Source organism: Parasteatoda tepidariorum, chromosome 10 (genome assembly GCF_043381705.1).
Source record: "Parasteatoda tepidariorum isolate YZ-2023 chromosome 10, CAS_Ptep_4.0, whole genome shotgun sequence".
NCBI lineage: Eukaryota > Metazoa > Arthropoda > Arachnida > Araneae > Theridiidae > Parasteatoda > Parasteatoda tepidariorum.
Window position 1 is genome coordinate 28,520,443 of NC_092213.1, and position 26,017 is coordinate 28,546,459.

General features: G+C 26.7%; 1 protein-coding gene across 11 annotated transcripts in view; it reads left to right on the forward strand.

Annotated features, from left to right (window-relative positions):
- LOC107437615 (forkhead box protein P1) overlaps nucleotides 1-26,017 on the forward strand; it is a 403,975-nt gene that overhangs the window by 67,832 nt on the left and 310,126 nt on the right. For all 11 annotated transcript variants that reach the window (XM_071186843.1, XM_071186848.1, XM_071186855.1 and 8 more), the window contains exon 2: nucleotides 6,483-6,624. The gene's annotated coding sequence lies outside the window, so the exon portion shown is untranslated. The remainder of the gene's footprint in view (nucleotides 1-6,482; nucleotides 6,625-26,017) is intronic.

The window sequence follows — 26,017 nt, forward strand, 5'->3', positions numbered from 1 at the left end:
AAAGGTTCTGAACAATACTGGTAAATAGGGAAGCTAGATAATGGGGCAGATGTTGAAAATAATAAAAGATCCAGGAAGAAAAGTGAAACGGATTTTATTCTAAATGGCGCAAATGAGAATTTTTTTTCAAAATGCGAGAAATTCGCGAATTTTGAAATTGGTTTATAGAATGCGCGAATTTCTCGCGGTAATCATTTTTTAATGCGAGAATATAAAAAATATGCGAGATTCTCGCGTTCTCGCGCTGTAGTGAAAACACTGTAATATTATATATATATATATCCGTAAGAAAACAACTTTCATGGAGCTAAGTTTAAAGAAACATTAAACATCCAGTGCATGAATCAAACCTGTTATCTCATACGCTTAAGAAATAAGATGAATTATATACATCATCATCACGATGCTATTCCTAGGAAGTTTGGTAATACTATCGTTAAAAGTAAAATGATTCATTTAAGAACAAGTCATTGTTAAAAATTAAATAAACTAATTTAATTTTTAATTTTATTATCGATTACTTATTAGTTGGGCACAACGCTGAGTCGTTATTAAGTCGTTAGTCGTTATTTACATTTATAAAGTGGATTGGTTAGATTTATAACACTCTTTAGCTTTCGAGTGTGTTCTTGAGGTGGGCAAAAAATGTTGCTTCCATGCTGCAAAATTATGTTTTCAAAAAAATAAACATAGCAATAATGATTTTAAAATACGTATATTCACGTACCGATAAACTTCAAAAATATGTACTTTAAAAATATTTTTAGCTGCGATCTCAACTTGTCTTATACACATTTTAATTTTATAAATTATCTAGTATCACGTAAAAAAAATTCTGATAATTGTTGATATTATTGATTTCAAAAAGCGCATCATTGCTCAGTAAATCTAGATTTTTAAATTTATCAATAACTTAATGCGACTATAAATTGAGTTAGTGGCATTTCAACTTGTTTTGTGCACATTATAATTTTATAAATTATCTAATATCATATAAAAATATTCTGGCAAGTGTTTCATTGATTATAGATGGTATTGAAAAAGCGTAACATTGCTCAGTAAAAAGTTAATTGCCAGTATGACTATGGCCTAATATGTAAACAAAAATCTGGAATATACTAGATTTTTAAATTTATAAATTGTTTAGTGGCATAAATATTTGTTGACAGAGGTGGCGAGAAAGACTTTTTATTGTAGAATAAACACAAAAGCATCGAATGTTGAAAATGAATCTACACTTAATCCATGTAACATCTTATAAAATGTTACGTCTTTCGTCATATGTTTTACGAGCAGTATATATTCTTTTTCTTGCTATATTTAATCAGTTGTAGTTTCTAATTACTAAATTAATACGTAGCGTGGTATATTTCCTGGTTTATTCTTACTTTACCGTAAATACTGATAGATACAAAATCTATAAACGCATTTCGTTATTGCAAATGTAACAGGTATCAGTTAAAAACATTTCAGCTTATTTTTTGCATGGTCAAATAATCGATTCAGCTCCTATGGGGTATTGTGTTTACTTCTCTGTTTCAGCTGGGCAGTATTTCATAAAATATGGTTATTTTTTTTAAAAAAATTGTGATAATAATATTTTGAAAAGTATTGTTAGCTTATATTGTAAATACCTTGTTTTATTCTAAATGTAAAACAAACGATGGCTAGCGATAATACTTAATACAGAATAATGACATGAGAATTATTGAAAACAATGATTAACATTTTTTGATAATATCGTGATTATTATTAGCAATGATAAAAACTTAATACGATAATGTCACGAGTGTTATAAATTGTGATAATTAATAAACACAATATTATCGTAAGCTTTGATAATTTTTATTTAGGTACCGAAAATATTGACCGATATAAAAATTAGGTAAATTGGTTAAATTCGAAAAATATCACAATATTTTAGAAATATTAATATTTTCTGATAGCAGCAATGATTTGCAATCAATTTTGGAGTCCTACTTTTTAAAAACTACTGAGCAATCTGTTGCTGTAGCATTAATCAAAATAAATCTTCAGAAAGGGCGTTTTTCTTAAATTTAATGCATATCATTTATGAATTCGTGTTTTAGAATGTATAATCAATTAAATTAGTAAAAAATTTAACAAAGAACTTAAAAACAACAACTTGAAGGAATAAAATTTATTAACTTAAATTTTAAAAAAAAAAGCTTATTAATTGGATCGAGTTTAACAAGGAACTTACAATTTCATATAACAACTTATTAATTGGATCAAGTTTAACAAAGAACTTACAATTTCTAAGAAAAAATATATATATTAATCAAATCAAATTTTTGTTGTGCATAATTTAAAACCTTTTTTTTAATCCAAAACTTTATTTGTATTTTATTTAAAAGTGGATATCTGGGTCGTAACTTAATTGATTCTATCAATTTAAAAAACACGAAACTGTTTCGACTGTGTGATTTCAAAAAACAACTTATTAATTGGATCAAATTTAATAAGGAACTTATTATTTGTATCAAGTTTAACAAGAAACTTACTTTAAAAAAAAAACTTATTAATCAGATAAAATTTTTTGTTGTGCATAACTTAAAATTTTTTTTAATCCAAAACTTTTATTTGTGTTTTATTTAAAAGTGGAAAGCTGGGTCGTAACTTTTAAAAGAATACAAATAAAGTTTTGGATTAAAAAAAGTTTTAAATTATGCAGGACAAAAATTTGATCTGATTAATATATATATATATTTTTTTAGAAATTGTAAGTTCTTTGTTAAACTTGATCCAATTAATAAGTTGTTATATGAAATTGTAAGTTCCTTGTTAAATTTGATCCAATTAATAAGTTTTTTTTTTTAAATTTAAGTTAATAAATTGCTCCAAACACTTTAAAAATCATGAAACTGCCCCGACTGTGAATCGTTCAAGAAAACGAATCGAATTGATACGGCAGATTGCTTCAAAAGTTTCTCTGAAACACCAAATGTCCAATCACTCTATTGATACAAGCGAAACTGTCTCCGAAACGCGTATGAATAAATAACTGCGTGATAACTTGAATTTCAATTCAAATCCCTTTTATTTGGTATTGTTTTCCTGTCCAAATCGATGTTGACTCTATCATCTCAATCTTTACTTTCAACCGGTCACTAAGTTTACACTGACGGAATATCTTCGGATAGGTCCACAAAATAGATATCCCAACGTAACATATCAGATAATGATGTAAATTCAAAAATGCTGCACAATCTGTTTGTTTTAAATAAAAATTTCCTCGCTGTTTACTCAATGTCCTGATCCTGATCCCGTATTAGTTTAAACTGAAAGGGGAGTTTTTCCAAGGAATCTTGACCGCATGCAGGAAAAAGCAAACTTATGAGACATGCACAGTTGAATTTTCTGTAAGTTTATTTCTTTGAATTACAATATTCAAAGACAATTCGTATCTGCTTCGTATACCATAAGGGAATGGGGTCCAGGGAATTTTTTACTGGCCATGTCTAATCCGGGCGTGTTCCGAATTTGAAATTGAATATCTGATCAATTATTTGAGCATGGGATTGTTATATATTTTAAAACAAATATCTGTTGCTTAAATAATTGACTTACATTTCCGCTAGTTTATTTTTTTTGGATTTCTAAAAATTTTGACCTCTATTCTATTCTAGCATTTCATCTAAAAAGAATAAGTTTCGGGATAATTTTAGGGGATCCTTTGCGCATTTCATTTAATATGTCTTAATGTTTGCGAGGTTTTGATTGAGACTTTTTGTGAAACTATGAAAAATCTGCGCATAATTATGAAAATTTGTGAGAATCAGGTTCTGATTTTGTGAAAAATTATTAAAAAAAAAAAAAAATATGGTTTNTTTTTTTTTTTTTTTTTTTTTTTTTTTTTTTTTTTTTTTTTTTTTGAAAAATTGGTTTTGGCAAATTTATGAAGAATTTTAATTAACGTGAACTCTGAATCTGAAATTACCGCAGAATCGGATTCTCTTTTACGGTGCTGAGACCATTTTTGCCACAAAAAAAAAAATTGAGGGTGGGGGGAGTCCGTTTATTGGTCACCACATCCATGGTATAATCCCCAATTCACAATAAACGAAATTTTTTTAAAGATTCAGTAAGTTCTCTTTTGCGACATTTTAAAATAAATTTTTTTAATTTATTTTTTGGAATTGTTTGGGATAAGTCTGTTATTGGTCCCCACACCTATGGTATAATCTCCAATTCACAATAAAAATAATTTTTTTAAACATTCAATAAGTTTTCTTTTGCGAAATTTTTAAATAAATGTTTTAAATTTATTTTTTGAAATTAATTTATAACGTAACTTTCTACAAAAAATTTATTTTATAAATATTTAACTACACAAATACATTTTATCAGTGGATTTTTTTTTTTTAATTCGTTTGAAAACGATTCTGATCCACAACTGATTATAATGTCGTAACTTTCAAATTCGTTGACTTTTGTGATACTAGACTATATTTAAATTTAAAATTATTTTCAAAATATCTTTTGTACTTTTATTGTAAAATTTTTTAAAGAATTAAAAACAAAAAGCACTAACATTAAAATATTAATTTTCTTTAAATAATAAGCGGTTATTTAAATCAAAGCACAGCTCATTATTTATTTTGAATAAAGACAATATATTTAATGATTCTTAATTATTTAAGGTTAATAGGCTAATCTTTATATCTTTTACATCTATCTCAATTAGAAAAAAACATGGTCTACTATTTCACGAAAGCGTTCTTGTCTTTTTCTTTGTTTATCTGGAATTTTTTTCAGCTTTACTGAACCAACATTATTTTTAATAAAGTACTCTATAAAAAACACAATGCCGATTTAGAGCTCGAGAGCATATAAAACACATAAAAATTCAATAATAATGCAACGCAAACCAAATAAACCAAAAACGTAGATTTCCTCCTTAAATGTTAAAGTTTAAAAGTTAATTTATTGAGGAATTTCCAGATTTATCAATAAAAATGTAATCACTAAAAATATTTGTTTGTGATTTTAAGTTGATAAGAAATATTTTTCTTCTTTTTTTGCAATTATTATTTTGTTTTACAATATTTATAAAAATCTTATTAGTGTGCATTATGACTGATTTATTCTGTGCTATACTTATACTATACTTATTCTGTGCTGAAATTACTAATTAATAAAATTAAAAAAAATTTTACTATACATGTCATTATCATGCAGTACGGTATTTTTTGCAGAATTTTTTCCTTAATGTAGTTAAGCATTGAAATAGAATGAAAAATTATTTTTTAGTGTTATTCAAAAAACTGATTTAATTTAATTACGCTTAAAAATAATGTTTTTAGACTAGAAGAAGTAATACAATACTAGTAATTAGAATAAAAATAATAATGTTAAAGATAATAATATACCAATTTAAAAGTTCATTTATTGAAGAATTCAAAGTATCCACTGAAATTCTTTCACTGTATTATTGATATTTACTTTTAAATATAAAGATAAACAATCCGTTATAAAATAATTGTTAACAATCTTAAAGTGATTAAAAAATATTTTCGTTTTGTTATTTCATTATTTTGTTTTAAAATGCTTATAAAAATCTTATAAGCATATAATTTGAGTACGATTGAAATAATGTTTTTCGACCAAAAGTAGTAATACAATACTAATAATTAGAATAAAAATAATAATGTTAAAGATAATAATATGCCAAAAAGTTTATTCATTGAAGAATTCAAAGTATCCACTGAAAGGCTTTCATTGTATTTTTCGATATTTCTTCTTAAATATAAACATAAGCAATCCGTTATTAAATAATTGTTAATAATTTTGAATTGATTAAATTTTTTCTTTACTTTTGTTATTTCACTATTTTGTTTTAAAATGCTTATTTAACAATCCGTTATAAAATATTGTTAGTAGTTTTAAATTAGTTAAAAAAAAACTTTTCGTTTTGTTATTTCATTATTTTGTTTTAAAATGCCTATAAAAATCTTATAAGCATATAATTTGAGTATGATTAAAAATAATGTTTTTCGAATAGAAGAAGTAATACAATACTAATAATTAGAATAAAAATAATAATGTTAAAGATAATAACATGCCAAAAAGTTCATTTATTGAAGAATTCAAAGTATTCACTGAAAGGCTTTCATTGTATTTTTCCATATTTCATTTTAAATATAAACATAAACAATCCATTATTAAATAATTGTTAATAATTTTTAAAAAAAATTTTGTTTTGTTATTTCATTATTTTGTTTTAAAATGCTTATATTTAACAATCCCTTATGAAATAATTGTTAGTAATTTTAAATTGATTAAAAAAAATTTTTTACTTTTGTTACTTCATTATTTTGTTTTAAAATGCTTATGTAACAATCCGTTATGAAATACGTCAGAAATTTTAAACTGATTAAAAAAAATTTTTTTTTTGTTATTTCATTATTTTGTTTTAAAATGCGTATAAAAATCTTATAATGTGTAATCCTTTTTTTCAGATAATCCTGTAAAATAATTCTACTTAAGCTTCGGAGGAGAATGAGGATCTATTATTTTAATGATTCTCAGCAATTTTCTCATCTTATCTGTGTACGCTTAAAAATTTATAATACTCGAATTGAGTACTTCGAAACGACTGAGGTAGGTGATTGTTTTTTATTTTGTTACAAAATAATAATACATCTAATAATGTAGCTTAATTAGAGATCCACCCATGTCGACTTTCTAAAATGATGGAAACTAACTTTTATTGATTGAAATATTCTAAACATAAATTCTTCTAAAAACTTAGTTTTATTTTAGCTAATCCCGAGGATAAATGTTTAACATAACCTACAGTTAAACACTGAAAATCGGTTGTTCTTGCCTGACTCCACAAAATTATAACTGGTGTTATTTGAAGAATTTTTAGTTTAAGTTAAAATGTTAAAAATGTAATACTTTTTAGCAATTGTATGTTACAAAACAAAAACGACAGTTATCTACATTGTAAAAAAAATTCTGGATCAAATCACGTAAAAAGTAACAGCATTTATCGTGACGGTACTTTTTGTTGTAAAATAAATTTTTACGGGAACAGGTTGTGGACTGTAATTTTTATAGCAATAATTACCGTAAAATCTCTGAATCACTCTAATTAGATAAATATAACCGTATAATATTATTAAATATAAGTAAGTTATAAATAAATATTACTGCAAAAATTACGGTAAAATATTTTACGGTAGAAATGGATTTCACAGATGTTGGATCCAAAGTGCCGGTATAAGTAAGTTATAAATAAATATTACTGTAAAAATTACGGTAAAATATTTTACGGTTGAAATGGATTTTACAGATGTTGGATCCAAAGTGCCGGTATTTTATACCGTAATTTGATGCAGAATTTTGAAGTTTAGAAAAGCCCATAAATAATTTATTTTTGAGTAACCATGAAATAATAACAGAAAAAAAAACTTGGTGAAAACATTTTTATTTAATATGGGGTTGGTTACAGATATTATTTACATTTACTTATTTATTTTCGTGTTTCCATTTGAAACTTAACATAACAATCGCTATAAAATATGCCAATAAAATATGTTCTAAAAATAATAAAACCAATATGATACTACTGCTTTTATTAAACATGTTTAGTTTAGAAATTGCATTATTTGAAAAAAAGTTAACAAGTTTTAATAGCTCACTTAAAATTTTTATTTAATCATTAAATCGGTTAAAAATAGCGTTTATTTTTTCTGCACATCACACCTCTGTTGAAAATTGATGCAACTATTTTTCGAAAACGTGAAACAAATTTCATAAATTTGGACAGTTTGAAACATTAACTTTTCTCTATAATTTTTAAAATACTTAAGTGTTACTTGATATTAATGAAGCAAAAGCCGAAATTTACTAAATAATAAGCTTAATAAATCATTTACTTTTACGATGTAAATAATGAAAAATATATTTATTGTACTTTATTCATACTTTTATTAACAAACTTTATTTTAATTATTCTGTGTCAAAAACCATTAACTATAAACAAAAATATTTTTTTATTTCTTTTTGTCGCTCTTAACAATGAAAAGTTAGTTGATGGGTAAGATATCGGTTACCTTCTTTATGAAAACTCCTTTTACTCTGATAGATGGCGCTGTGGGCCAAGAATCAAGTTGCATATTATATAACAAGTCTCACTGTAAAAAAGAAGCAGGGGGAGGCTACTGGCTAATATGGTTGCAAATTCTGGTGGTTTACCTTTCTCACAAATTGGACAACCCCAAAAAATTCAGTTTACCTTCCTTACACCAGAAAACTTCCTATCATTTTTTGACAGAATTAAGTATAAATAAAATATTTTATAATATATTGAACTTGGCAAAAGCAAGAATTTTAGCCATCAATAAAAAAAAAAGTAGAATATATGTTATCATTAATATATTACGCATAAACAGATTATATTCAAAGCAGTAAAGAAAAATCTTTAAAAAAATGAAAGTTTTAAAAATATTACTTTTTTAGAATTATTATTTTTATTTGTAATGTATCTCTTAGGTATGATACATCAGAATATTCGTTTATTTACTTATTTATTTTTTTAATTCTCGACCGTGAACATATACCGAATTTGAAAACGCTTCATATTATTTCAATAAAGTGTCTAAAAGTGAATGCCTTTTAAATATTTCCATTATAGTGAAAGTCTACTATTCTGAATCTTACAAATTGTAAGTTTTTTTTTTTTNTTTTTTTTTTTTTTTTTTTTTTTTTTTTTTTTTTTTTTTTTTTTTTATCAATTTGTATTTTTTTCAAATCTAATATCTGATGTATAACGGCCTTGCGATTATAAATCAAGTTCGGTTTTTTTTCTTCTCTTTTACAATATAAGGTTAGAGGATGAGTTGTATACGATATATATGGCATGATGGTTAGATTTAATAGGTATAATGAGTTAGGTATGTGAACAGCAGTTTAATGCCTTTGATAAGCCATACGTTTTCAAATTGTTCAGGATCTCTTTTTTGGTGAAAGACACCAAGATTGCCATGTAAACAATGCGACTCTCTGCTGCCATCGTGAATATTCCGGAAACCCGGAAATTACTAATCTGAAAAAATTACTAAGGAACAATTTAATGCCAAGCTGTCACCTTTGGAAAAATATAACTTATCGCTATCGCTTCAAGCCATTTAATTATACTTAGTTTTCATCTAAGGAACTATTTTGGATTATCACTCATTTCTCAAAACTTTCAACCCCAATCCCGATACCACTTAAAAGTTTTTTTTTAAACATTTACTGTAAAAGAATCATGAGTACCTTATGGCGGGTCAAAACTCCCTTTTGGTGAGTTTATTCTTTTAGAAATTCACTTTTTATTTTTTGTGTAAATATCGTCTACGTAGTTGTTTCGTTGTCGTTTGAGTAGCAAACATGTGAATTAAAATGAAGTTTTTATTGTTCTTAACCAATCTTTCGAAACATAAAATGAATTTTGTATAATAGTAAGATTATTAAAGAACCAAATTCAGGTGCATAATATAATTTATTTCTGTCACCATACGCTTTCACTTCAGTAAATAAAAATATAATTGCTTTTCTTTACTTAAAGGAAAAAAGAAATATAAGTATTTATTATTTCTTGAAAACTATTATTTATAAAATATTCATTGAAACTTTAATTAAAATAGATATCAAGTAATACATTTACCGTCAGCTGGTTTGCATAAAAAGAATAAACAAATCAAATTTCTTCCCGTCCTTGACCTTCATGGCTGTTGAGACATTACGAGCCATTTTCTTTTCTCTTCGTCATAAATAATGTCTCTTTCACTCAGCTTCGGCACTCTTGTAATTCTTTTTTCCTCGTTGTTTATCGCTTGAGCCTTTGTAATCGTCTGCGGTGAAAATAAAAAAAGAAGGTCGTAGTTAAAGGGAAAATACGAAAAAGAATATTGAAAGAGAAACAATGTTCATACATTCTAACGGTACCATCTGTTATTCGAATGGTTGTTAGATTATTGTCGTGTCAATCAATGCAGATTGAAGGAAAATAAGTTAGTTAATGTCACCTATCCATGCATGCCTTGTCTGATTGTTGCCAAGAGTAGAAAATATATTACTTTTATCGTCTGGATTTTAATTCCAAAATTTTGCAAATATCGTTTTCTCTTTTTTACGCTATCATTAATATAGTTTTTATTTTCTAGATTGTATTCTTTCTAAGTTAAATAAAAAAGATAATTTTTCTTTAATATTTTTGTTATAAATCTATCCGACTTATTACGCCATCATTATAGCTCTAATTTATTTTATTATTATTTTTTTATCTTTTATACTTATTTTAAGTAAACTAAAGTAAAAAAGTGATTCTTTTTCTTTCAATTTTTTTCCGTTTTTCTTTTATTTCTTGAAGAAAAAAAATTGTGATTTTTAAATTTTTTTTAATTCATTTTTACTTATTTGATTTCCTTCTATCAATCTATAATAAAATGAAAAAGCGACTTTTCTTCCAATATTTTTCTTTTTAATTCATAATTTTTACACAATTGTTTATTTAGTTTTCACTTTTTAAATTATAATCCTACAAATACTAAAATAAAAGAGCAATTTATCTTCCGGTCTTTTAGATTTTTCTTTTAATTCGTAATATTTCTGTACATTAATATTTAGCTTTGGCTTCTTAGATACTATTCTTCCAAGGTATAACTAAAATCGAATTGTGAAAATGATTAGAAAGATACACCGTTCACATAATTTTAAATTTAATTTGCGTTTTTTTTTTTTTTTTTTTTTTTAAAGAAAAAAAACGTTGTATACGTTGGCATTCAACTGTGTGATACAAGAATCCGTCGTTGTTTTAACCTTCACATGCTGTTGTACTTGATTAGCTATCAATTGCCTCAGATCGAGTGTTATTTCTTAAGAGAATGCCTCCGTAAATATATCGATTCTTAATGCGGAAAAATGTTAAAGACCCTGCTGAACATAAAAAGAAAAAAATTTTCTCACCAAATGTACCTTAACATGGCCCTTTAGTGATAAAAACAACACTAATCGGTTAACACGGTTGACAGGGAACAAAAACAACCAATAGGATTTGTAAAGCCTGTTTTTGTTCACTTCTCAAATTTGACTACATAGTTGTTGACCCTAATTTTTATTTTGTGCTAAACCTAACTATTTAAATGGCGAAGAATAACATTTGCAGAATCTCAATCAGACTAAATAAACTTATTGCTTTGTTGCGATATTTTTGTATCTTTCATTAACCGAGTTACAAAAACAACGTTTAAAAAGGAACATTACTGTTTTCTTAAAAAACAGGATATTTTTTTTATCAGCTTATTGATCAAGTAAAAATATGAATACATATATATATATATATATATATATAAAGAGAACTTGGGGAAATATATTAATGAGCCACAATTATTGAAAACTGACATTTTTTACTTCAAACTGTTCCTTAGTATCGTTTTCAGTGGGTAGTTTACAAATGACTGGAATATTCACTAAATGGCAGCACAAGGAGCAGAAACATATTATTGCCTTCACATAAATCTTTGTTGTTTTACCCTTACTCTTTTTATCCCATTGCAGAGTTGAAAGTAAGACGGCAAACGGGAAAAAACTGGTACTAAAACCATTTTATTCTGGAATTCGTGAAAAGTTGAATAAGTACTTACTGTTCTAAGTTATGAACTATCCATTGCTATTAATTTTTTACGGGTGAAAGACGGTCCAGACGTTGTAGCTGATAGAAAAAAACTTGATTAGTCTTGGATACAAGACTATATACAAGCTATATATATAAATACAAAAAAAAAACAAGAAAAAATGTTTTTTTTTTTTTTTTAAATTAAAATTTTGGAAAACAAAATAAGGGAAAGATATATTCTCGTCGTCAGTTCACACGACTATATCCGCTAAATAGAGTGCTTTCTAATATGGTATTAATATAGCCAAAGCAAAATATATTAATATAATAGTTATACAAATGTTCATACAGCTTTTTTGTCTCATTATTATTATTATTATTATATATATATATATCACGTAGGCTGATTTTGATGCTTTGGAATCTTGTTATATTATTATAAATGTCGATTTCTTAGTTAACGACTTGACTTCCTGACTATCGCTCCATATCGCTTTGAAAAAAAAATTCCCTAGTTTGACACAGGGTTACCGTGCTTTTTGTAGTTTCGGTAAATACTTCACGTCATTTTAAATTATATTATTATTGAAATATTTTAGTCTACTTATTGAGCTTGTAAATATTACTTCATCTTATTAACTGTTTGTAATTAGTATCGCCAACCATTCTCTTTACGTTTTGATGAATGTACGAAATGCAAATTACAAATTTTGTATTTCTAATGAAGGAAATTCTTTACTTTGTTTAAAAAAAAGAAGAAAAAACTTATTATTATTTATTATCTTATTATGAAAATTTATTACACAACCTATTATTATTTTAAATTTTATTGTTACAATTAAAATTTTTTAGTCTCCTTATTTTCTTCTCAACTATCATTCTATCTTATTTTTATTTCTTAATATTTTGTAATTAGTGTCGCCAACCATTTCGCTTTACTTTTTGATGAATGCACGAAATGCAAATTACAAATTTTGTATTTCTAATGAAGGAAATTCTTTACTTTGTTAAAAAAAATTAAAAAAAACTTATTATTATTTATTATCTTATTATTATTTATTATCTTATTATAACAATTTATTACACAACCTATTATTATTTTGAATGTTATTGTTACAATTAAAATTTTTTAGTATTCTTATTTTCTTCTCAAATATCATTCTATCTTATTTTTATGTCTTAATATTTTGTAATTAGTATCGCCAATCATTTCGCTTTACTTTTTGACGAATGTGCGAAACGCAAATTACAAACTTTGTGTTTTTAATGAAGGAAATTCTCTACTTAGTTTAAAAAAAGATAAATAAAAATGAAAAAAAAAANAAAAAAAAAAAAAAAAAAAAAAAAAAAAAAAAAAAAAAAAAAAAAAAAAAAAAAAAAGAAGGAGAGAGTTGAGTGATAACAAAGCATTTATTGTTAAGTAATAACAAAGGACAATTGGCATAAAATTACACGAAAACTCTATTTTTCTGTAATCAAATTTGCCAAAATGGTCCGATAAAAATCACCTAAATGTCGAAAATTTAATGCGATTCAGGAAAACAAATTTACATCATGCAAAACACAACCTTTTCAATACTTAGAAGAAAACAAAAAAAAATTCGCATGTTAAAGACAAGGATGTGCCGTAGTTGAAACAATATGTCTTTCCGCCAGATAATTGTATTCTATCCTTGTTTATAAGTAAACATGATAATTTCATATTTACAATTAAATTGTTATCAGTGGCACATTTTCCTTGAAAAATAACATGTCTGGTATCAAAATTAGGTGATTTTTTTTATTTTTTTATTTTTTTTTTTGTATTGAAGGGTTATTATTGATTCATCATGGGTGTTGTGTCACATATAATTAGGCTCGTGATTTTGTCTAAATTAAATACATATGAATAAAATTGTGTCATACAATTTCTATTTCGTTTTTGTTCTTTGATTTTATATTAAATATCCTAATTTCCTCTAATGAAATAATCAAGTATAATTTACATACAGTAATTAAAATATTCATCGGCAATACAATCCAGTTTAATTAGACTACCGATGGAGTAAACTCTGTATTTATTCTTTATTAACTCTGTAAATTAATAAACTCTGTATTTAATTATTTACAATATGTAAAAAAAAGCGTACAGCGTGTTTCAATATTGATTACAGCGCATATAGATATAAATGCGTTTATTCATGAAATCATTTTTTAAAAAAAAATGAAATTAACGCATTAGGAATCATGAAAACTTAAGTGTTATCAAAGAATGACGAATTATTATGAAGTTGAATCACTGTGTATACTAAAAAAAAATTCCGATTCAAATTACGTTATAAAATACCGGCATTTTGTGTGCGTCATCATTAAAATCCATTTTAACAAAAAAATCAACTTTTACTGTAAAATATTATACCTTAATTTTTACCATAATAATTATTTATTGAGAGTGATTCGGCGATTTTACGGTAATTATTATTGTAAAATTTACGGTACATAAGATATTTTTGTTCCTCAACATGTTCCTGTAAAAATGGATCCAGGGCTGACACTCAGGATGCCAGTACTTTTTATCGTAATTTGAACCTGTATCGTACAGTACAGTACAGTATCGTTCAGTTTTTTTCACGTTGTATTCTTACAATTGAAAAAGATTTTATTCTTTTTAAAGTTTAGTTTAATTTTGCCTGCGTTAATCTAATGGCGCGCTGTTATATCATTGTCGTAATTTTCTTTTTTGCGATGGAGAATCTGGCATCCCGTGAACGCGTCGAAACATTTTAAGATCAAAAGGTATTATAGTAGTAAGGCACAGTTTTTTAAATCAAAATTCACTATAGTATTTTATCTAAATAGGTATTACACAAGTTTCAGGGATTTCAAATCGATTACAGCACAATCTACACATATCGCTAACGTGGAAACCACTGATTTTCATAAAATACTCCATTGAGCAATTTAAAAAATGTGGCTTGTCAATATATTATTCCAAATCCTCCCAGAGTTGACATTAAAACAAATTTCAAGAAGAAATCTTAATAAATACACATTATAACTAAAGAAACAGTAAACAAGCGAAACAAATAAAAACGTTATCAAAACAAGACGAACTAACATTGAGGTAAATCACTGTGAAACTTTGATTTCAAGCAACTAAATCAGTTTGATTGTCAAATGAAAGTGAAAGGCAGTGCAAAGAGTTTAATTTTAGAATCATCTTATAATTTTACATTCTAATCAATCTGGTTATTTTGATATTATTCTCATAATTCTCAAGGGAAAGTTGTTGTATCAAGTTGTTGAAAGCTTTTGACTTCTAGAACTTCAGGATCAAATATTCCGCAATCACTTCATTGTATAAATGATCCAATCAATATGTTTCAATAATGCTAAATAACTTCAAAAACATATTTTTTAGTCGATTGTAAACTTTACTGGAAAAATAAAATTTCCCTATAAAAAGATTAATAGTCGAAGTTAAAGTATTTTCTCCCTTGAATGTCAAAAGATTAACACTTAATTTACGACTTTGTAACAAAAAACTGCATTAAGGTAAAGAAGTGCACAAAAGTATCAGAAGAATAAAAAAGAAAAAAAGAACTTTTAATTTAGTGATTTGTGTTTAGTTTCAAAACGGTAAATGAAGACGATAACAAAAATATACGACATTTTTTTTTTATTTCCCTTGATGTAAAAAGGACAAAAATTATACTAAACCCACTCTTAAATGCACACGCTAGGTTTAACTTTCGAATTAAAGCTTTAAACAAATCAAACAAAAAAACATTTTTTGAATTCAATTTATTTTGTTTAGACACGCATACTAAAGCCCAATGCCTTTTTTAGGGAAAAAAAAACTTGCAACCTCAAGAGGTTTTCTGGAAAAGGTTAAAGAGGTAGAAATAATGAAAAAAATCTAAAAAGATTTAAAGTTAACTTTGGGAACATTCTCAACTTTTTCTCCTGTTCGTTCGTAAAACTTTGGCAAGCGTGTAATTACACCTGGCGCTCCTTATTTACGTTAAGTGGAACAAAACATTACAACAACAAACAAGAACACGGCGAAAAAAAAAGTTAAAAAAGAACAAAGCTAAAAATTTTAGTACGACAGTTTTCTTTTGAAAAATGTTGCTACCACCATTTTTTATTATTTGAGGCGGTTTATTTATTATTTTGTTGTTATTTTTTTGCTACTCTTGCTACAAAAGGACTAGAGAACTGCGAGAACTTATAAAAGCAGGGGGGTAGTAAATAGGATGGGGGTGAATGAATTGCGCAACGGACGAATCCAATTGAGGGTGTCACTCCATGATGGAATGGTCCCTTGGGGTTGGGGGTGGAATCAAGCGTGGGTGGATGGTAGGGGGTGTTCCAGCAATGACATAAGTGGCCGTGTAGAAAGATAATTGTGTCCTAGAGTAGAGAGGGGCGAAATACGGATTGAGAGAACAAATTTTAGGAATGGAGTCTGTCAGATTGAGGTCGAAGTGACAGAACGGTTGTCTAGCTCCAAAACAGCTTCTTTTCTGCAAGCGAAGTTTTTGAATTTATTTTTAAATTTAATGAGTAATGTAGAATAAATTTAATTGTATAGTTATCTATAATAATTGTACATTTAATTAAGAATTTATTTAATTGCTAAGTTTCCGAATAAGAATAAATTTAACTAGCAATATTTGATTGAAAATCGAGATTAAATTGTCAGAACGATTTAGTTCCATAACAGTTTCTTATGTCCAAACGAAATTCTTGAATTTATTTTTAAGTTTAATGTAGAATAAATTTAATTGTATAGTTATCTATAATAATTGTACATTTAATTAAGAATATATTTAATTGCAAAGTTTTAGAATCAGAATAAATTTAACTAGGAATATTCGATTGAAAATCGAGGTTAAATTGTCAGAACGATCTAGTTCCGTAACAGTTTCTTTTCTCCAAACAAAATTTTTGAATTTATTTTTAAGTTTAATGAGTTATGTATAAATTTAATTGTATAGTTATCTATAATAATTGTACATTTAATTGAGAATATATTTAATTGCTAAGTTTTCGACTAAGAATAAATTTAACTAGGAATATTTGATTGAAAATAGAGGTTAAATTGTCAGAACGATCTGTTTCCATTGCAGTTTCTTTTCTCCAAACGAACGTTTTGAATTTATTTTTAAGTTTAATGTAGAATAAATTTAATTGTATAGTTATCTATAATAGGTGTACATTTAATTACGAATATATTTAATTGCAAAGTTTTCTAATTAGAATAAATTTAACTAGGAATATTTTATTGAAAATCGAGATTAAATTGTCAGAACGATTTAGTTCTATAACAGTTTCTTATCTCCAAACGAACGTTTTGAATTTATTTTTAAATTTAATGAAGGATGAAAAATAAATTTAATTACATAGTTATCTATAATAATTGTACATTTAATTAAGAATATATTTAATTGCAAAGTTTTAGAATCAGAATAAATTTAACTAGGAGTATTTGATTGAAAATCGAGGTTAAATTGTCAGAACGATCTAGTTCCGTAACAGTTTCTCTTCTCCAAACAAAATTATTGAATTTATTTTTAAGTTTAATGAAGGTTGAAGAATAAATTTAATTGCATAGTTATCTTTAATAATTGTACATTTAATGAATAATGTATTTAATTTCAAAGTTTTTTGAACAATAATAAATTTAACTAATAATGTTTAATTGCTAAGTTTAGTTCCACTACAGTTTTCTTTCTCTGAACGAAGTTTTTTAATTTATTTTGAAGTTTAATGAGGGAGGAAAGAATTAATTTAATTGCACAATTTTCCATAATATTTGTGCATTTAACTAAGAATATATTTGGTTGCAAAGTTTTATAACAATAATAAATTCAACTTAATATTTAGTTGAAAACCAAGGTAGAATTGTCAGACAGTTATTTGGTTTGCAATACAGCTTTTATTCTGTGAGCGATTTGTTTGAACTTTTTAAAAAATTTTACGAATTATGTTTAACTTTAATGAAGGATGAAGAATAAATTAAATTGAAAAGTTTTTGCGAACTATTATAAATTAAATGCATCATTTAATTTAAAATTTAATTCCAACAGAGCTATGTTATGCTAAGACAGCTTCTTTCCTGTATACAAAGGTTTTGAGTTTAAATTTTTTTTAAATTTTTGTTTGACTTTTATGAGAGTTATGAAATATTTTGATTGGGAAGTTTTCTCTAGCATTAAAAAGTTGTGTATATTTAACTGTTATAACTTTTTCTTAAAGCAACTGTTTTGAGTTGGAAAAAATTTTGAATTTATGCTATGTGTTATGCTATATTTCAGTAAAAAAATATTCTCTAATAATAAACTTAATATTGAATAACTTTAATTGCGAATTCGATTTAGAAGTGACGAACTAGTTAATTCCAATAAAGCATCTTTTATTTCTCTAAGTGACGGTTTTGAGTTTACAAAAGCGAGTCTTTTATGACAGTAATAGAATAATTTAATTGAAAAATTTTCTCATATAATATCAATAACGTGGAATAACTTAAATTGCAAAGTCGATTTAGAAATAATAGAATTAGTTACCGCCAGTCCAGTTCCAATACAGTCCCGTTTTCATGAATAACAGTTCTGAATTTAAATTAATTTTGAAATTTAGGTTTAACTTTAATGAGTGATGTAGATTTGATTGAAATTGTACAATTTGTTTCTCATAACAATAAATTTAACATTCAAAATATCTTAATGACTAAATTTATTTAGTAATATCTACACTGAAGAAAAAAAACATGATCAAAACCACCAGAATATGGTAAAGTTTACCGCGTTTCTGCCTCTATGGGAAAACTAAGAGCTAGGTAGTTTTAACCGAAGTGCTTTGTTAATGATCTTGGAAAGTTAACAATAAAATATGGTTTTATCATGCGTGACAAAATTGATAAATCAAGTAAATTTTGCAGATTTTATGATGTAACTTTAGATCAAGGCATAAAAACCGTTTATTCGGATAAATTTACTTTTCAGTTCCGTATTTTTCTCTAGATTTGAAGTGATAAGAACTAAAATTTTGAAAAACAGAATTTCCAGTAATTCATTACCGTATGAATGCCAAATCAATGGTTTAAATACCTATATCATTATCGTACAGTAGTGTAATTTTTCGCGAATTTTTTTTCTCCATTTAACAATAATCTATGAACAATTTTAGTCATTTGAATGTTCTTTTGAAATAAAAGGGGGGAAAATGCATATATATTGAGAATTTTATCATATTATTAATTTTAGGTGGCAACAGACTCGTGGGAATCAAAACAATTTTCATTTCCGGTTGACAGTATCATGGTGGTAAAAGAAAATATCCTCGCGAGTAGCTCAGGTATTCCTTATCAAATATTCCCACCTGTCGAAAAATACACCTAAATGAATCGTGAATGAAAAAAACAAACCGTGTGTATGCTTTGTAGATCATAAGTCGCTTCATCTGTTAGCTAATTGTCCTGTTCATCCTCCGTACTTGGCGAAAAGCAAAGCATTATCTTCCATCAACAAATAAGCACATCCTGTGAGGAAAGTATTATGCATTTTGAAAAATATCAGGAATTTTTTTCTTCATAGAAAATGCAATCTACCGTAAACGATTTTGGCGTGTCCGTGGTTTGTTAACCAATTTTAGGCATTTAACAGGTATCGTTTGGCTCACGAAGCATTTATCAAAGGTTACTAAATAAGAACCATGCATAAATGATTTAAAAACAATAAACATATATTAGTAACAAAATAAATATTTGTTTTATGAATTAAACATATCTTTATACTGCTAAGTGTTTTTCAATAATAACGTAATTTTGCTTTTTGTAAGTGATATTTAGATTAAAGTTAGCGATAGAATTTTAAAAAAAAATTTTGTTTTAGAAAAAACTTTTTTTTTTAAACAGACTGAAAAGGAGAAAATAAATTTAGTTATGTTAGACCTAAAACGAAAAATGTAGATCACATCAATTTTGGAAGACTTAGGAGGGTTATGGTATATGTTAATTACGATGGTGATACTCCCTACGTTTTACGTTTCAAGTCTGACAAACCAACCTTCTTAAACTACTTCATAAACGTAGTGTTTAAAGTTTTAAACTTTATTATTTTTCTCATTTTAGTTTTGTATCTTTCAGTTTAGTTTACGTTGGCAAGTTGTGAAAATTTCTACTTGCGATAAATTTTACTTGAATCATTTATCAATTATGAATTGCACTTGCATCAAGCACAGAGTTCCAGTTAAACTTTCAGCTCTCTGACTAATCGAAAAATGATCGAAATTTTCTTCTATGATTTATTCTAATTAGCTATAAAACAATGATATAAATTCTATATATAGTGGTCAGGCAACACTTGAGATTCTTATTATGAACCAACAATATGTTTCAGTTCAGTTTTGAAAATTCTAACGAGTCAAGAAGTGATTGAAATTTTGGATTGGTGATATTATGATAATAAATTCTGAGTTGTGAAGCAATTGAGACTTGTATTGTCACCTGACTCCGGAACTCTTGGAAAGATTTATTTGATCAATTTGGTTAGGAAGGGAAATGTTTTTGATTATATAATTGGTGAATAATAATTGGTGATAAATAATTGGTGATAAATAATTGGTGAAATGTTTTTAAATTACAAAACCATTTCTCAATTAATTGAGAACAAAATATTTTTTTTTAAAAATATCTCGTACTCTTACGGGAATAGTAAGATTGATTATTGGTAAAATAAACAAGAAATTCTCTAAACATTCTGTTTCTTAGAAAATCATCACTTATTCCATGGAGCTTACTGGAGTTTAGTCGGGCATATCACCACGAGGGTTAAGTTGAACTATTGTTAATGTTTATTGTTGATGTGGATCTTACTTTTATTTGCTTTTCGCTGCAAAAGATATGGGAAGTGGTTTTACTAATGACGTGTGGAAGTGTTTGTTTTTCATCGATGACAATTACAGTGTCCAGTATACGCATCAGAGATCATATGTGTAGATGCTGACCATACTATTATAAATATAGAATAAATTTGCAGTTGCATTTTTGTTTGCTTTAAATGTTTATAGTTATTTCAATTAAATTGTGCGTTGATAATCGTGCATTTGCGTTGATCTAGCTTGAAAAATTTCGTGAGAACTGAAAAATTTACGGTCTTTGCAGCCAAGAATTAGATTTTTTTTCTCGTGTATTTTTAAATTTTTTATTTTTTTTACCGAATACATGCGTTGTTCGTGAATCAATGTTTTTATTTAAATGACAATAGAAATGGATGATGTTATTATATGTTTTTGCTAGTGATGTTGCAAGTTCATGCTTCTTGGTGCTATTTGCTTTAATTTCAACTTAATGGTAATCATTAGATATTATAAATAAATTACCTTAAAAGCTTTTACACAAAATAAATTTCAACCACCACAATTGTCACCCTATAAATTCTATTTAGTTATTTCTTTTTACAGAACCCTATCAGTTTAATTCATTCATTGTGGGTAAAGTTATTAACTATAGACTTTATGAAAAAAAATTGTTGTTATCTTCAATTATCTTAGCTTATTATTTACTGTCATTTTCTTTTTGCTTTAGTCTATAATTCCTCGTAATGTGTGAAACCAAAAATCTGATTGTGGCTAACGTTAATTATGATGATAAACCATGTTAGCCTTAACAAAAAAAGTATTAGTTTCCTTAGAAAAGTGATTATTTACTATTTCTTTCTTTCTACTTTAGTCTATATTCCCTCGTAATGTGTGAGACCAAAAATCTGATTGTGGCTAACGTTAATTATGATTATAAACCATGTTAGCCTTAACAAAAAAATGTATTAGTTACTTTAGAAAAGTGATTATTTACTATTTCTTTCTTTCTACTTTAGGCTATATTCCCTCGTAATGTGCGAGACCAAAAATCTGATTGTGGCTAACGTTATGATTATAAACCATGTTAGCCTTAACAAAAAAAGTATTAGTTACCTTAGAAAAGTGATTATTTACTGTTTCTTTCTTTATACTTCAGTCTATATTCCTTCGCAATGTGTGAGACCAGAAATCTGATTGTGGCTAACGTTAATTACGGTTATAAACCATGTTAACCTTAACAAAGTATTAGTTACCTTAGAAAAGTGATTATTTACTGTTTCTTTCTTTCTACTTTAGTCTATATTCCCTCGTAATGTGTGAGACCAAAAATCTGATTGTGGCTAACGTTAATTATGATTATAAACCATGTTGGCCTTAACAAAAAAAGTATTAGTTTCCTTAGAAAAGTGATTATTTACTATTTCTTTCTTTTTACTTTAGTCTATATTCCCTCGTAATGTGTGAGACCAAAAATCTGATTGTGGGTAACGTTAATTATGATTATAAACCATGTTAGCCTTAACAAAAAAAAGTGTTAGTTACTTTAGAAAAGTGATTATTTACTGTTTCTTTCTTTTTACTTTAGTCTATATTCCCTCGTAATGTGTGAGACCAAAAATCTGATTGTGGCCAACGTTAATTATGGTTATAAACCATGTTAGCCTCAACTAACAAAGTATTAGTTATCTTAGAAAAGTGATTATTTACTGTTTCTTTCTTTCTACTTTAGTCTATATTCCCTCGTAATGTGTGAGACCAAAAATCTGATTGTCGATTTGAAAAATTATCGTTGCCACAGGAGACAAAGAAATTTCGAAACACCTAAAAGGCGTCGAGCAATGACCAAACGATTTTTCTTTACGCGTTGTTTTCTGCCAAGCGATAACTGATGGTAGGTCCCATGTTACCCAGAATAGAAGCATTTGTCTTTTTCTACGGTGGTCCGCCCTGCGTTTATTTTTCATCGCATTACTCTGTTTACAACTTTGAGTAAGCAACGGGTATTTCAACTCCTCCAGCTAGAGCTTTTTAATTTTTTTTTTTACTTCTTGTAGAATCGCATGGCATCTGTTGTGCTTTCTATGTTATGTTTATAATTCTTCTTCTTATTTCTTAAAGCACATGCCCACTGAGTTATTTTTAGTTAGTTTTCTTCTCGGAACAATTGCATTGTGTTGTTATTGGGATTTTAAAACAGTTTAAGGACTGTGACTAAAGTTACTGTTTACGCAATTTCCAGGAAAAAATGTTACTTGGTTTAAAAGAAAAATGCCATTCAATTTTTTATACTTATCTGTAGTTTTCAATTTTTAAATGTCCTCACTCTAAGAAATAACTTTTGCCGATTCAACAAATTCCATTTTGTTATCTTGACACACCGTCAAGAAATCGTATGAATTTTAGCTAGAAAGTGAGCTTTGAGTTTTTTTTACGATACTTCTCTTAATAAATAATAAAAAATTTTTGGTAAGTCAACAATTAAGTTTTTTTTCATTATTTTTGTTTTATTCTGAAAGTTCTATAGCAGATTTTAATTTGAGTTTTGAACCGTTTGCTCCGCATGACGTGATGGTGCAGGGGTAAGAGTTTCTTTTCGTCAAGATGGGGATGGTTCCGGGTGCTAATTTATAATTCATCGGATTTAAAATACTCGCTTTCTCTTTTTTGTCGATTATTCTCTTGGCTATAGTTGGTTCCAATTATAATACAAGCTTTTATTTCTTTTAAAATTTGCAACCTAAACTAAAATAAAGCCAAGAATCAAGTTATTTTTGCATATTTGTATTTAGGAAAACACCAGACAGAAGAGCATGTTCGTTGAAAGTCGCTGGATAAAAAAATCGCATCCTGGGTTGTTCCTGTGAATGACTGAAAACGGATTCGCACGCATTCCATGTAGTTCATGTTGTATTTAATTAACAACTATGTAATTGTTAGTATTAAGCTTAATATTTTTGACGTAATTCCTGCCCTCAAATAAGTAATTAAGAGATTAATATTGTGCAATAGTTAATAACAAAAGCTTATTAATAAGGAATTCTGTATGCATTGCAAGAATCTACTAAGTTATGATTGCATTAAAATAAGGAATCATTTTTATCACAAAGTAGATTTATAAGCATTAATATAATGCAAAATTTGTCTACGAAAATTCACATGTAAGGAAATGTGTCTCCATAAATGGAATGCACAAATATATAAATGCATTATTGAAGTATTTGCAACAAAATATAGATATATAAAGCTATAATGCATTAATGTAATGTCGAATTCGTTAACAGAAATTCACACGTCGGGAATGGTGCAAAAAATGGAATTCATAAATGCATTGAAATGATAATCATTTTTAACGCAATACACTTGTACGAAGTCATACACGCATTTTAAATTCTGAAACATGAAAACTAATTCACGCATGCATAATTATATATGCTTTATGGTAACATATTGCTGTGAATTTGTGATATTTTTGGATTGCTGCACATTCTAACACATTGATGCAGTTTTGAATGCTGTATTCTGCATTGAAAGAATGCAGCAGCAATATATCAGAATGCAATGCTGTGAATACGACTGTAAGAGGGAAAGATTATTCTGAAGTCAATCAACTTTCCCCAGGCAATATAGCTATCAGCCATAATAAATTTTATTTGCCCTTTTTCGCCATTTTGCTTTTTCCTTTTTAAAGGTGTATTTTTCTGTTATTATTTTAGAAGCCTTAGTAAAAAAAAAATGGGGCCTTTTTTGTTTTTGCAATGGTTATGGGCCCCAAGTTAAGGTTGTAAGAGGCCCTGGTGAACCCCCTTCCCCTCAAAACTAACAAAGCCGGCATCTTGCAGATGCTCTCTGAGGGAAATAAAGGGACGAACATCGGCAGACCCCTCGATAAGATTTCATAGCTGACCTTGACTTTAGACGGTGGAAATGTCTTAGAAAATGAACTTTTTCATCTACCTCCTTTTTTAGGAATTCTGGAAACCAGCATGGAGTCTTGTTCTGATTAATAGCTTCGATTAAATTGTTATTTTAAAGTCAAATATATTTTAAGGTCAAAGTTTCTGTTTGACTATACGTTATATGAAATTTCGCAAGTAGTTAAAATGACAGGTTTTATTTAGTGTTAATTTAAAACCTTTTAAATAGGAAAGCGAATTATTTGGCAAATAAATATCGGTGTTTTTTTTTTCTTTTTCTTTTTTGGATTTAAAAATGCTGTTATGTTAGGTTTAAATAAGCTGTTATGCTACTAAATATGATGTGCTATGGCTAAATATATTATGTTAGGTCTAAATAAGCTTTCATGATGTGTCCAAATATGCTAACTATTTTATGTTAGTTCTGAAATATACGATTTTACTTTAAATTAGTATATTTAATTATATAGTATAATTAATTATTAGTATATTTAATTTATATTAAATATTTAGTGCTTAATTTAAAACATATTAAAAACGTAAATATTTTTTAGCAAGTGAATATCAATGTTTTTTTTTTTTAAATCTAAAAATGGTGAAATGTTAGGTCAAAATAAGCTCTTATCCTAGTTTTAAACATGCTATATTATGGCTAAATATATTATGTTAAATCTAAATAAGCTGTTATGCTAGGTCTAAATTTGCTATATTAGGTCTAAATATAGTATGTTATGTCTAAAGTATACTGTTTGATTCTACATTTTTTACAATTTCGCTCGTTAACGTTTAATTGAAACCTATTGCAAAGAAAGAAAATAATATCTTAATCTAGCGGATGATTTTTTAAATTTTTTTAAATTTAAAATACGCTGTAATGTTAGATGCAATGTGCATTACAGCGTGCATTAGGTCTAAATATGTTTATTTAGTATTTAATTTAGGATCTATTAAGTAGAAGAAAAAAAATTTCTTAAGAAACTGGATATTGGAGATTTATCAATAAATAGACTTATTTTTAGTGGATTAATTGATCTTATAATGGCAAAAAAAAAATTTCATACTTATACAATGTTCTATTATAAATAAAAAATTAATAAATGAAACACATGTATCAGCAAAGACGTAATATTTTTTGCTGAAAATATTTATAAACGATGAATTCGATAACTTTTCGAACTTTCTTCTGATTTTCTTAAAAATTAAATAGCTTGTATGCTATGTATCTAATTTTTGTTTACTGAAGTTTTATTGCTTTTATTAAAGTATTTTAATCATGTTGTGGAACATATACCAAATAGATGATATTAAAATTAGGTCTGATAACTTTAATTGAAAAACTATAAACGTTATAAAAAATTTCCTATGAACAACAATATAATATCTATAAACGACGAGTTCGATAACTTATTGAACTTTCATCTGATCGTCTTTAAAATTAAACAGCTTACATCTAATTTTTTTTAATGTTTTATTACATTTAGTAGTTTAAGTACTTTAAACATGTTGTCTAATGTATACTAAATGGTAATATGAAAATTAAATTTTGTAACTTTAATTGTAAAATTATACATGTTATAAGGGCTTAGGGCCTATAAAAAAGACACGTTTTTCAAACTTGCTCAAAAATTTT